A 13,570-nucleotide genomic window follows, 5' to 3' on the forward strand; every position below is an offset into this window, starting at 1 on the left:
ATGAAGATTAGGCCCTGTGACCCCCAACACACACACATGCACACGAACATGCACACGTGTGCACACACACACACTCCTTTTTTTTTTTTTTTGAGATAGAGTCTCGCTCTGTTGTCTGGGCTGGAGTGCAGTGGTGCAATCTCGGCTCACTGCGACCTCCGCCTCCCAGGTTCAAGCGATTCTTGTGCCTCAGCCTCCCGAGTAGCTGCGATTACAGGTGCGTACCACCTGTATTTTTAGTAGAGACAGTTTCACCACATTGGCCAGGCTGGTCTCAAAACTCCTGACCTCAAGTGATCCGCCTGCCTCGGCTTCCCAAAGTGCTGCATTTACAGGTGTGAGCCCCTGCGTCCGGCCACACTGCTTCCTTAATGTATTAGTCAGGGTTCAATCAGAGAAACTGTACCATTAAGGGGATACAGATTAAGAGATCTGTTGCAAGGTGATTTGCGTGACTGTGGGGTTGGCAAGGTAAGTGCAGTAAGTGCAGGCTGGAACTCTTGTCACGGGCTGAAGCCGCTATCCACAGGCAGAATTTCTTCTTCAGGAAAACCTCGTCTGATTTTAAGGCCTTTCAACTGAGTCTATCAAGCCCACCTAAATTATCTAGGATATCCTCCCTTTATGTAAAGTCAACTGATAATGGACTTTATTTGCATCTACAAAATAACTTCACCAAAACATCTGGTTTAGTGCTAGAATAATTGGGGCCTTCAGTCCAGCCAAGTTGACACAGTAAAAAAGACATCACACTCAGCTGGGCATGGTGGCTCACTCCTGTAATCCTAGCACTTTGGCAGGCCGAGGCAGGAGGACTGCCTGAGGTCAGGAGTTCCAGACCAGCCTGGGCAATGTAGAAAGACGCCATCTCTGCAAAACATAAAAAAAGATCAATTAGCTAGGCTCGATAGCGATGCCTATAGTCCCAGCTACTCAGGAGGCTGAGGTGGGAGAATCACTTGTGCCCAGGAGTTCAAGGCTGCAGTAAGCTATGATCATACCACTGTACTCCAGCCTGGGTGACAGACTGAGACCCTGTCTTGAAAACAAACAAACAAAAACAGTGGAACATTGATTTACATATATTACAGTACTTACCACATGCCCTGTGGTGATTTGCATGCAGCATCTCAGTTAATCTCAAAACATCCCGTGACGCAGGTATCCTTCTTGTCCCTAATTTTACAGGTCAGGAAATGGCCTCAGAGAATTGAGGAGACGCCCACAGTAGCGTGGTGTGGTCCACCTGAGTTCCGAACTGTCACTTGCTATGGCGTCTCCCTGTGAGCCTCTCTTTATTCTGCCTTGTCTCCTTGTCCTGGGGCAAGAAGTTAGGGTTTAAGACCCTTCGGGATATGAGGATGTTTCTGCCACTCTGGACCTTAGTTTTCTCCCCTAAGTGGCTCTGTCTCTCCTGGCCTTTCTGAGTTTGGAAGGGAGGCGCCATTCTGGTACGACTTTCTCAGGCCTGTGCTGCCACCTATGGGGCTCGAAGGTGCTCGCCACGCTCCAGACCGGCCACCTGGCAGGCAGATGAGCTTGCAAGTGTTAAGAGCAGCGGGATGCGGGGGAGGGAGGAAATGGGGTTGAGGGCTATTTCTGGGCCTAGTAACCAATAATGCAAATACCGGCTCTTACCCTCAGCTGCTCGCTCAGGCCCCCCTGAATCCTCTAGCATTTCTGGGGATTAAGAGGGTGGTGGGGTTTTCACCTCTATCACGTCTGCTGCCAGCCTGGCGCCCAAAGGTTCGGCCGTCACTTGCCCTAGCGGGCCCCTGGAACCGTCGGGATTCCCAGGCTGCCAGGGGGTCCTAATGGGAAACTGGGAGTTTTTTTCACCCCATCAGGCCGCAGGATAGGTCTGCAGTGCGACTCAGGCTCCAGCGGGGAACCGCCCACTCGGAAGCGGGAGGAGGAAGAGGCTCCAGAGGCGAGCCAAGGAGGCTTGGAAGAGGAGCTGCGTCGCGGGAAAGAGGATGAGGGAGCTCCCGCCGCCGCTCCACCTGTAGCCCCGCCCCCGACCCCGCCCACTTCCCAGCCCTTCCCTTCCAGGCGCATCCTCGAGGTGGCGCCGTGGAGCAGCGCCGGGCTCGGACGACTCTCTGAGGGAGCCTCTTCCGTCAGGCTCCTTGCGTTTTCGTTCAGGCGCCGGTTAGTGGCGGAAGAGGCCACGCGGTGAGTTGGATTGAGGCAGATGCAGGCTGAAACCGAGGCTGAGAGGCCGGCTGTCGCCGCCACCCCTCAGCAACCCCAGTGCAGCCGGTCATCCTGTCAGCCGATCAGTCAGTCGGGGCCCCAGCCCTACTCACACCGCTCCTCCATCAGTCCCTGCGTTTCCTTTCTCTTGCCTTTCTTTTTTCTCTTTTTTCTTGTCTTTTCTTTCTTTCTTTCTTTTCCTTCCTTCTCTCTGTCCCTCACTTTCTCTTTCTTTCCTTTTTTCTTTTTTTGAAAGGAGTCTCCTCTCTATGTCACCCAGGCTGGAGTGCAGTGACGTCATCTCGGCTCACTCAGCTTCCACATCCTGGGCTCAAGTGATCCTCCCGCCTCGGCCTCCCAAAGCTCTGGGATCACAGGCGGAGCCACCGCATCGGTCCAACCGTTGCGATTCGTACCAGGTGGTCGGCTGGCCATCACCGTGCCCTTGTCACCTGTGTCTCCAAGCCCTACACACCATGAGGGTGAGCAGAATCCATGGAGGATGGTGAGGGGAGGGAATATGTGGAGCCTAGGCCTTGCTTTTTCCATTTGTTTTTTTGTTTGTTTGGTTTTTTTTTTTTTTGGAGTCTTGCTCTGTTGCCCAGGTTGGACTGCAGTGGTGCCATCTCGGCTCACTGCAACCTCTCCCTTCCGGGTCTAAACAATTCTCCTGCCTCAGCCTCCTGAGTAGCTGGGATTACAGGCACTCACCACCATGCCTGGCTAATTTTTGTATTTTTACTAGAGGCAAGGTTTCACTATATTGTTCAGGCTGGTCTTGAACTCCTGGCCTCAAGAGTCTGCTCGCCTCAGCCTCCCAAAGTGCTAGGATTACAGGTGTGAACCACCGTGCCTGGCCATTTTTTTGCTTTTGGTCAGAGTTACTTGTCAAAGGGCCTTGGTTTTTTTCCCCTCAGGATCTCCCAGGCCCTTAGAGGGCAGAGGGGACAACGATGCTGACCCACTCCTGAGGTGGCACTTGGCTGGCACAGCTGTCCCTGGAGCAGAAGAGTGGCAGTGGAGGGGCCAGAGCCGTGGCTCTCAGTGGCTGTACTGAGAGTAACTCCACATTGAGCCCTTCCCCGCCTGACCCTGATTGGCTGTGGGCTGGGCCTGATCCTTCCCATACCTGGAGCAGCTATAGGCTGGGCCTGATCCACTGACCACCTTCTATGTCAGAGCTGGCAGCATGGGGGCCCAGACCCAGGTCCTTCCAGGAGGTGCCAGGGCAGTGGGACCCGGCCCTGAGCTGGAGAGAGCATCCCTGGGCTGGTCATGGCAGTGCTTCCACCTCACTGCGTGTGCTTGTGCAGGTCACTTCCTCCAGGCGTCGGTGTCACCATGGACAGCTTTCAGACACCTCACTGTGTGTGCTTGTGCAGGTCACTTCACCCAAGCGTCGGTGTCACCATGGACAGCTTTCAGAAAGGGGAAACAGCCTGGACGTGGTGGCTTATACCCATAACCTCAGCACTTTGTGAGGCCAAGATGGGAGGATCACTAGAGGTCAGGGGTTCAAGACCACCCTGGGCAATGTAGTAAGTAACCTCATCTCTAAAGAAAACAAATTAGCTGGACATGGGAGGCCAAGGTGGGAAGATGGGGCTTGAGCCCAGAAAGTCGAGGCGGCAGTGATCCTCGACTGCACTCCAGTGGTGCATTCGATTGCACTACTGCACTCCAGGCTGGGTGACAGCGAGGAGACCCCTCTCAAACAAACAAACACAATCCCCCCAAACCAAAACCTGCCACCTACTTCCCTGCCCTGCCCAGTACTGTGGGTTTAGAAATATAACCATGGAGGTGAAAGCCCAGGTGTGAGGAAGTTATAACCTGACTTCTCATGGGCTTCCTGATGCAGGGGAGGAAGAATGGAAGAAAGAAATGAGAAAAGGCAGAGGTGGCCTGAACTCCTGGGCCCCAGGGGACACTGTGTCTGTTACCCCCACCCACAGGAGCCTGGGGTTCTGGCCTTGGCTGTATGACCCTGGGCCTGTCCCTGCAGTGAGGAGCTTGGGTTCCATGATCTCTAAGGCTTGAGACTTGAGTGGAAGGGTTTCTAACAGAAATCCTGGGGCCACGATGTTCGGAGTGCAAGAGCTAAGCCGTCTGGTACAATAACCACTAACCATATGTTGCTGTTGTGCACTTGACATGTGGCTTCTATAATTTCAGGTGTGCCCAAGGACGTTGTAGAAGTCTCTAGCCACAGTGTGGGGATGGGAGCTCCCGCCGACAGACTCTGTTGCTTTCTGGCTTGGTAAGTGGGAACACTGAAGTCCTGGCTGTGAGCTCCACCCATTGAGGTTGGGATAGGTACTGGTACTGGGGAGGGTGGGAGCTGGGTCAGAAACCCTCCCTCAGCCCAACCTAGGTGGACTCCTGGGATCCTTGTTGGGAGGAGGGGTCTGATGACCCTGGGGGAGGGAGGGAGGGAAATTGGCAAGACTCAGATGTATACTCTGGGGACAACGATCCTCTCTTTCTGCCCCAGTCTTGCTCCTTTCTTTGAAGCTGGGGTGGTCAGCTCACATCACGCCCAGGCAGCCTCAGTGTTCCAGTAAGGTGGGAGCTACAGCTCCTGGAAATCAGAGGTGACCAGGGCGAGGCAGATTTTTTGTAGGGACCTGGTGGGATACTCCTCTGGGATTGTTCTCCTGGGCAGGCCTGGGAGGTCCCAGGAAGAGTTGGTTATTCATTCACAACCAGTGTTTATTGGACATCCACCACGTGCCAGGCTTTGTGCTAGGCAATGAGTGACAGGAGTGAACTGTACAGACATTGACCCTGTTTATGGAGTGCAGGGTCTAGAAGTGGTGATAAGGGCAGTGGGAGAAGACAAAAAAGAAAGTAAACGAATTGGTTAAAGTCAAAATTGTGAGGCCGGGTGCAGTGGCTCACGCCTGTAATCCCAGCATTTTGGGAGGCTGAGGCGGGCAGATCACCTGAGGTTGGGAGTTCGAGACCAGCCTGACCAACATGGAGAAACCCCATCTCTACTAAAAATACAAAATTAGCTGAGTGTCGTGGCGCATGCCTCTAATCCCAGCTACTCAGGAGGCTGAGGCAAGAGAATCGCTTGAACCTGGAAGGCGGAGGTTGTGGTGAGCCGAGATTGTACCACTGCACTCGTCTGGGCAACAAGAGCGAAACTCTGTCTCAAAAACAAAAAATAAAAAATAAAAACTGTGGTATGTGCTATGAGGGTAGCAAGGAGGGTGCTAAGATAGAGAACAAAGCAGGCCATTCTTGGAGGACTCTCTGAGCAGGTGACACTTAGCCTAAGACCTGAAAGAGGAGGAGCCAGCCATGGAATGGAGAGAGTGTTCCAGACAAAGGGAATAGCATTCATCCACTCACACACTCATGCATGTGTTACTCTGTGCTAGATGCTGTTCTATTTGCTCCAGAAACAGTGATGAACAATATAAGAGAAATGCTTTCTGTCTTGGAGCTTATGTTGTACTGGAAGAAGACAGAAGGCAAATAACCAATTAGACAAATAATATCAGGAAGTGATGAATGCTCTGGAGAATGTAAAAAGATGATGGGCTAGTAAATGACTAAGGATGAAGGGACTATTGCAGATAAGGTGGAGAGGGAAGGCCACTCAAGAGACCCGAATGATGAGAAGGAGCCAGGCATGGAAGGATCTGGAGGAAGAGCACTCCGGAGAGAGGGACCAGGAAGTGGAAATGAGTTTAGCAGATTTGAGGCATATGGCCAGTGCGAGAGTGATGGGCAGTGAGGTGCAGGGAGCAAGTTGTGGAGGGTGTGGCAAAGCTAGGCCAGGAGTTTGGATTTTAGTAGAAGGCATCAGGAAGCTGGTGGAGGGATGTGGGTAGGGGAGTGGTCCAGTCCCTCTAGCTGCTCTGTGTGGGTGTGGAGTGAGAAGGTGGGAAGGGTAGGAGTTAAACTAGTTAGAAATCATTGAGGCCAGGCGCAGGTGACTCACGCCTGTAATCCCAGCACTTTGGGAGGCCGAGGCGGGCAGATCATGAGGTCAAGAGATCGATACCATCTTGGCCAACATGGTGAAACTCCGTGTCTACTAAAAATACAAAAATTATCTGGGCGTGGACAGAATTGACAGGACTTTATGACCATTTGGATGAAGGAAAAGTGTGACTCCTTGGATTTGACTTCTAGCAACTGGGTGGACTGTGGTGCCACTGACTGAGTTGGAGTGGGTTGTGGGAGATACATTTTGGGGAGGAAAATGCAAATGCAGTTTTGATGAACTTACAGAGATTTCTGTAAGACAGGAAAGTGGAGAGACAAGCAGGAAGCTGGGTCTCCGAGCTTGGAGCACAGGGAACAGAACTGGCCTAGAGATAAATGTGGTTCGGGGCACGGGCAGCTCTGGTTAGGCCCGCAGAGACAGTACTGTTCAAGGGACAAGCACCACAGAGACAGTACTGTTCAAGGGACAAGCACTAAGTTGTCTGGCACAGACACTAGGCTCTCCAGCACAGTAGCTGTGAACCACATGTGGCTGTTGGGCACTTGACATGTGTCTTGTCTGATTTCAGGTGTGCTAGAAGTATAAAGGACACGCTAGATTTTGAAGAGTTAGCATGGAAGAAAGAATGTGGAATATCTCATTAATAATTTTTATACTGGGCCAGGCATGGTGGCTCACGACTATAATCCCAGCACTTTGGGAGGCTGAGGGGGGTGGATCACGAGGCCAGGAGATCAAGACCATCCTGGCCAATGTGGTGAAACCCCGTCTCTACTAAAAAATACAAAAAAATTAGCTGGGCGTGGTGGTGTGTGCCTGTGGTCCCAGCTACTAGGGAGGCTGAGGCAGGAAAGTCACTTGAATCCGGGAAGTGGAGGTTGCAGTGAGCCAAGATTGTGTCGCTGCACTCCAGCCTGGGGACAGGAGAGACTCCGTCTCAAAAAAAAAATTTTTTTTTTAATACTGATCATATATTGAACTGCTTAATAGTTTGTGTATACTGGGCTACATAGAATACATTACTATTCATATTATTTTGTAGAGATGTGGCCTTACTATGTTGCCTAGGCTGATTTCAAGCTCTTGAAACCAGCAAGGAGATCCTCCTGCCTTGGCCTCCCAAAGTACTGGGAAAAGGTGTAGGTCACTGTGCCTGGTCATAAAATAAATGTATTATTAAAATTAATTTCACCTGTTTTATTTTTCCCTTTTGAAATGTGGCTACTAGAAAATGTAAATCACATTTTTTGGGTTTGTTTTTGTTTTCTGAGACAGGGTCTTACTTTGTTGCTCAGGCTGGGTGCAGTGGCGTGATCTCAGCTCACTGCAACCTCTGCCTCCTGGGTGCAAGCAATTCCCCTGCCTCAGCCTCCCGAGTAGCTGGGACAGGTGTGTGTCACCACATCCAGATAGTTTTTGTATTTTTAGTAGAGAAGGGGTTTCCCCATGTTGGTCAGGCTGGTCTCAAACTCCTGACCTCAAGCGATTCACCTGTTTTTGCCACCCAAAGTGCTGAGATGTATTTCTTTTCTTTCTCTTTTTTTTTTTTTTTTTTTTTTTTTGAGACGGAGTTTTGCCCTTGTTGCCTAGACTGGAGTGCAATGGCGTGATCTCGGCTCACCACAACCTCCACCTCCTGAGTTCAAGTGGTTCTCCTGCCTCAGCCTCCCGAGTAGCTGGGATTACAGGTGCATGCCACCATGCCCAGCTAATTTTGTGTGTTTTTTTTTAGTAGAGACGGTGTTTCTCCAGTTGCTCAGGCTGGTTTCGAACTCTGACTTCGGTGATCTGCCTGCCTTGGCCTCTTAAAGTGCTGAGATTACAGGCATGAGTCACTGAGCCCACCTGTTGGGATGTATTTCCAATGTTCCATAGGGTAGGGCTGGTGGGATGTTGTAGGGTGTGGCAGATGAGGGCACCAGGGGGCAGCAGTGGCTAGGAAAAAAGAGAGGCATTTCCGATGAAGACAACCTAAGGGAAACCCAGAGTAGGGATTGGCCTGGCTCTCTCTGGCTCCCTTCCTGACACCTTGTCGGAGCACAACCGTGGCACACCGCCTCAGACTTCCCAACCCCGTGGCTGTCTCAGTTGGAGTTGAGGAACAGGTAGGAGGGGTCCCCATGAGATGGTAGCATGAACCACTCAAGAAGCTGCTGGTACTTCAGCCTCTGACCTCATTCTCTTCCTTTAACTCCAGCTGACATCACTGTTCTAGGGGAACATTTCCACCCCTTGGGCTGAGCAGGGTATGCTAACCAGCAGCTGGGTAGTCAAGGCGACCAAGGCAATAAAGCTCACAGAGGTTCATTTATATGAAATAAATGTGGCTGTAACTGGTTTTCATCCATTATAATTCTAAACATCATGTTCAAATTGCCTGTAGTGTTTTTAGTTGGCAGGAAAACTGACATTAGGGAAAAAAGAGCAGTGGGATGATTGGGGGCAAGATTGAATTCACTTCAGTGGGTTTGGTGTGACTTTTGTGAGTGTCGCAGTGTGCCAGACTTTTGTGAGTGTCGCAGTGTATCTTTTGTGAGTGTCACAGTGTGCCAGACTTTTGTAAGTGTTGCAGTGTGACTTTTGTGAATGTCCCAGTATGCCAACAACCAGTTGGGTTGTTCACTGTGTAGTCCTCAAGGAATATATGTCTCAACGGTTTAATACAGGGAGAAAGGTGTAGAGGGATAAATAGAGACCCATGAGAGCTCAGAGGAAGTGCAATTAATGCTTGTGCCTGGGTGTGTGAAACTCTGAACTCAGAGAAGGTATCAGGTAGCACCAGAGCAGAGAGTCAGGATTTAGCCATGCAGTGGAGGGGTGGAGAGAGGAGGTTCTGCAGGCACTGGGACAACAGGAAAGGACATGACTCAAAGAAGGACAGGGAGATTTGTTTGGCCATGTGGAGCAGGGTCCTAGGAAAACAAAGATGGCGCCAGATCTTGAGAGGCCTTGGTTTCCAGGTTAAGGAAATTGGATGACTATTTTATTTTACTTTATTTTATTTTATTTTCTCTCTTTCCATAATTCAGAGAAAGAGAATGGACTTTGGATTTGTAGGTACTTAAGAGCTTTTGAGGAGGGCCTGAGCTGGACAACACTGTGCTTAGAAAGAAGAAACCATACAGTGCTTCAGTTTTTGTGGAAATAAAATAAAATATGAAAACAAGAAGAAAGCATTTGCCTTTTTGTTACTCAGAGGGCAGGGTAGGAGAGGAAAAGGAGCTTGTGTGTTGAAAACAGGGAGGTAAAGAGCCCCTTTGGGATTAGTCAGTTGGCAAATAAGGCAGAGTGGTGGAGCAGTTGGGAGTATTTGTTTTGGGAATGGGAAGACCTGGATTTGATCGCGAATCCTATAATTTTTTTTTTTTTGGTAATAGCTTTCTTGAGATGTAAATCACATGCCATACAATTCACCCTTTAAAGTGTACAATTCGATATTTAGTAGGTTTATAATTACACAACCATTACCAAAATAATTTTCCTTTTTAAAAATAGAAATTCAACTCACATACCATAAAACTCACCATTTTAAAGTGTATAATTCAGTGGTTTTTGGTATTTTGATAAGGTGGCACAATCATTACCCACTGTCTAATTCCATACTATTTTCTTTTTCTTTTCTTTTTTTTTTTTTTTTTGAGACAGAGTCTCGCTCTGTCGCCCAGGCTGGAGTGCAGTGGCCGGATTTCAGCTCACTGCAAGCTCTGCCTCCCGGGTTTATGCTATTCTCCTGCCTCAGCCTCCCGAGTAGCTGGGACTACAGGCGCCCGCCACCTCGCCCGGCTAGTTTTTTTTTTTTTTTTGTATTTTTAGTAGAGACGGGGTTTCCCCGTGTTAGCCAGGATGGTCTCGATCTCCTGACCTCGTGATCCACCCATCTCGGCCTCCCAAAGTGCTGGGATTACAGGCTTGAGCCACCGCGCCCGGCCCTAATTTTTTTGTCTTTTTAGTAGAGACGGGGTTTCACCGTGTTAGCCAGGATGGTCTGGATCTCCTGACCTCATGATCCACCCACCTTGGCCTCCCAAAGTGCTGGGATTACAGGCGTGAGCCACCACGCCTGGCCTTTCCAGACTATTTTCATCACCCCAAAAAGAAATCTTTACCCATTAGCAGTCACCCCCTGATTCCCTTTCCTCCCAGTTCCTGACAACCACTGATTTACTTTCTGTCTCAATGGATTTGCCTATTCTGGGCATTTTCTATAGATAGACTCATATAATATGTAGCTTTTTGTGCCTGGCTTCTTCCACTAAGCATAATGCTTCCAAGGTACATCCATGTTGTAGCATGTATCATTACTTCATTTCTTCTCATGGCTGAATAATATTCCATTGTATGGACAGACCACATTTTGTTTGTACATTCCTCATTTGATGGACATTTGGCTTGTTTCCACTTTTTGGCTATTTGGCTATTATTAATGATGCTGCTGTGAACATTCTGTACAGATTTTTTGTGGACTTTTTTTTTTTTTTTTTTTTTTTTGAGCTGGAGTCTCGCTCTGTCCCCCAGGCTGGAGTGCAGTTGCCCTATCTTGGATCACTGCCAGCTCCACCTCCCGGGTTCACACCATTCTCCTGCCTCAGCCTCCCGAGTAGCTGGGACTACAGGTGCCTACCACCATGCCCAGCTAACTTTTTGTATTTTTAGTAGAGATGGGGTTTCACCTGTTAGCCAGGATGGTCTCGATCTCCTAACCTTGTGATCCACCTGCTTCAGCCTCCCAAAGTGCTGGGATTACAGGCGTGAGCCACTGCACCTGGCCGTGTTAATTTTTTTTTTTTTTAATTATGTATTTCAAGAGATAGGGTCTCACTTTGTTGCCCAGGCTGGAGTGCAGTGGCGTGATCATAGCTCACTGCAGCCTCGAACTCCCAGGCTCACAGGATCCTCCTGCCCCAGCATCTGGAGTAGCTGGGGCCATGGGCACGCACTACCATGCCCCACTAATTAAAAAATAAATTTTTTTGAGACAGGTCTCGCTCTGTCACCTGGGGTGGAGTGCAGTGATATGACCATGGCTCACTGTAGCCTCAACCTCCTGGGCCCAAGTGATCCTCCCACCTCAGCCTCCCAAATAGCTGGGACTCACATATCACCACACCTGGCTAAATTTTTTATTTTTTGTAGAGATGGGGTTTCGTCATGTTGCCCAGGCTGTTCTTGAACTCCTGACCTCAAGCAATCCACCTGCCTTGGTCTCCAAAGTGCTGGGATTACAGGTGTGAACCACTGCACCTGGCCCCTTAATTTTTTTTTTTTTTAATTATGTATTTCAAGAGATAGGGTCTCACTTTGTTGCCCAGGCTGGAGTGCAGTGGCGTGATCATAGCTCACTGCAGCCTCGAACTCCCAGGCTCACAGGATCCTCCTGCCCCAGCATCTGGAGTAGCTGGGGCCATGGGCACGCACTACCATGCCCCACTAATTAAAAAATAAATTTTTTTGAGACAGGTCTCGCTCTGTCACCTGGGGTGGAGTGCAGTGATATGACCATGGCTCACTGTAGCCTCAACCTCCTGGGCCAAGTGATCCTCCCACCTCAGCCTCCCAAATAGCTGGGACTCACATATCACCACACCTGGCTAATTTTTTATTTTTTGTAGAGATGGGGTTTCGTCATGTTGCCCAGGCTGTTCTTGAACTCCTGACCTCAAGCAATCCACCTGCCTTGGTCTCCCAAAGTGCTGGGATTACAGGTGTGAACCACTGCACCTGGCCCCTTAATTTTTTTTTTTTTTAAATAGAGATGGGGTCTTGCTGTGTTCCTCAGACTTGTCTTAAACTCCTGGCCTCAAGTGATCCTCCTGTCCTGTCCTCCCAAAGTGCTGAGATTATACGCATGAGCCACCATGCCCAGCCCCCATTTTTATGTTGGAATTACTTATTTATCTTTTTATATTTGAATTGTGGGAATTGTTCCCCCCCCGCCACCGCGCCGAGATGGAGTCTTGCTCTGTTACACAGGCTAGAGTGCAATGGCGCCATCTCGGCTCACTGAAACCTCCACCTCCCAGGCTTAAGCGATTCTCCTGCTTAAGCCTCTGGAGTAGCTGGGATTACAGGTGCATGCCACCACGCCCAGCTAACTTTTGTATTTTTAGTAGAGTCAGGGTTTCACCATGTTGGCCAGAATGGTCTTGAACTCCTGACCTTGTGGTCCGCCCACCTCGGCCTCTCAGAGTGTTGGGTTTACAGGCGTGAGTCACCACACCTGGCCAAATTGTGCGAGTTCTTAATGTATTCTATATACTAGACCCTTATCAGGTATGTGATTTGAAAATCTATATTTTTTAGTTACTTGTGCTTTAGGTGTCAGAGCTAAGAAACCATGAAGATTTACATCTATGTTTTCTTCCAAGAGTTTAATGGTTTTAGCTCTTACATTTAGGTTTTTGATTTATTTTTAATTAATTAAAAAAAATTTTTTTTGAGATAGAGTTTTGCTCTTGTTGTCCAGGGTATAGTGCAATGGCATAATCTTGGCTTGCCGCAACCTCTGCCTCCCAGGTTCAAGTGATTCTCCTGCCACAGCCTCCTGAGTAGCTGGGATTACAGGCATGCGCCACCATACCCAGCTAATTTTGTATTTTTAGTAGAGATGGGGTTTCTCCATGTTGGTCAGGCTGGTCTCGAACTCCTGACCTCGGGTGATCCGCCCACCTTAGCCTCCCAAAGTGCTGGTCTTATAGGTGTGAGCCACCGCGCCCAGCCTAATTAATTTTTATATATAGTATGAAGTAGGGGTCTACTTTATTCTTTTGTTTGTGGATATTTAGCTGTACCAGTACCATTTGTAGAAAACACTATTCTTTCCCCATTGAATTTTCTTGGCACCCTTTTCTAAAATCAGTTGCCCACAAATGTATCCCTGCCACTTTTTTCCCCCCAATCCTTCTTCTTCTATAACCTACCACTTTTTAGCTCTGCAATTTAGGCCTCAGTTTTCTCATCTGTGAAATAACAGTAGTATCCAGGACTGACTCATTCATCAAGCACAAGAGGCTCAATATTCTAGGTCCCATGGTACTTTTAAGGGTCCATAAAAATGTTTTAGTTATTTTTTGGCCAGCACTTTCGGAGGCCAAGGCAGGCGGGTCACCTGAGGTCAGGAGTTTGAGACCAGCTTGGCCAACATACTGAAACTCTGTCTTTACTAAAAATACAAAAATTAGCTGACATGGTGGCATGTGCCTGTAGGCCCAGCTACTTGGGAGACTGAAGCAGGAGAATCACTTGACCCAGGGGTTGGAGGTTGCAGTGAGCCAAGATTGTGCTACTGTTCTCCAGCCTGGGCGACAGAGTGTGACTCCCTCTAGGAAAGAAAAAAAGAAAAAAAAAAAAGGGTTGGATGCGATGGCTCATGTCTGTAATCCCAGCACTTTGGGAGGCCAAAGCGGGCAGATC

The 13,570-nt window shown here is 49.1% G+C and overlaps 1 long non-coding RNA gene across 1 annotated transcript in view; it reads left to right on the forward strand.

Moving 5' to 3' along the window:
• The first annotated feature begins 2,512 nt into the window (after positions 1 to 2,512).
• The window catches only part of LOC117096239, a 68,239-nt gene continuing 57,181 nt past the window's right edge, over positions 2,513 to 13,570 (forward strand). Inside the window, exons 1-2 of the long non-coding RNA XR_004442415.1 lie at positions 2,513 to 2,678; positions 4,372 to 4,456. This is a non-coding gene — a long non-coding RNA (uncharacterized LOC117096239). The remainder of the gene's footprint in view (positions 2,679 to 4,371; positions 4,457 to 13,570) is intronic.

The sequence above is a fragment of the Trachypithecus francoisi genome, unplaced genomic scaffold (genome assembly GCF_009764315.1).
Source record: "Trachypithecus francoisi isolate TF-2019V2 unplaced genomic scaffold, Tfra_2.0 Lachesis_group14, whole genome shotgun sequence".
NCBI lineage: Eukaryota > Metazoa > Chordata > Mammalia > Primates > Cercopithecidae > Trachypithecus > Trachypithecus francoisi.